The following is a 736-nucleotide window of genomic DNA, read 5'->3' as shown; positions in this document are numbered from 1 at the left end:
TAAAGCACAAATGGAATGAAGAATATCACGATAAAGAGAAATGTTTGGATATTGCCTTATCTCATTCCCACCTGCTTTTCTGAGGGCAGTCAAAATACCTAGACCAATAGGGCTAATACCTAGATTATAACAGGGCCAGAAACTCTCAAAGCTTAATAGAGAGTGTATACTGATTTACTGCTCCACTCCCTCCCTTTCTTGCTTATTTCTGGAGTGCTTCTGTTTCAATTCCATCTCTGATTTTCTCAGTCATGCCTGTCACATCAAGACTCTTGCCTTATACTTACCTGGCAGGGGAGATACCATGATCACGAAGGTGGTTTCCCCAGGGCAAGGCTCACCCATTGCACTCCGGGTGTGCTGACCCCTGCGATTTCCCCAAATTAAAAAAAAAAAAAGACTCTTGCCTTACCGTTCGATATTCTCAGGGTTAGATTTTTATGGTGAGGAAAAACTGATTTCTCCTCCTCTTATTTTATAAACCCCTTTCTCTCACTTTTACCCTCATATCCAGATTGGAATCATGATCTAAAGTCCAAGGAGTGTCAGTGACAGATTTGCTCAAAGGAAAAAAATACGTTATTCAACCTGCAGCATAACAACACAAAGGTTGAGGAATAATGGAAGTATTGTTGCAAGGCAGTATAACTGCCAGGAGTGTGGCATAGGCCACTTCTACCTGAGTCTGGACAGGTGGAAAGATATTATGGATGTCCAAGTGTCCAGAGGAAACTTA

The 736-nt window shown here is 41.7% G+C and overlaps 1 pseudogene; it reads left to right on the top strand.

The window, feature by feature from the left end:
- Positions 1 to 279: 279 nt before the first annotated feature.
- On the top strand, positions 280 to 468 carry LOC126024955 (uncharacterized; annotated as a pseudogene).
- The last annotated feature ends 268 nt before the right edge of the window (positions 469 to 736 follow it).

This window comes from Suncus etruscus, chromosome 12 (assembly GCF_024139225.1).
Source record: "Suncus etruscus isolate mSunEtr1 chromosome 12, mSunEtr1.pri.cur, whole genome shotgun sequence".
Taxonomy (NCBI): Eukaryota; Metazoa; Chordata; class Mammalia; order Eulipotyphla; family Soricidae; genus Suncus; species Suncus etruscus.
Note: the sequence above shows the minus strand (reverse complement) of the source record. Positions and strands in the feature narration are given on the sequence as shown.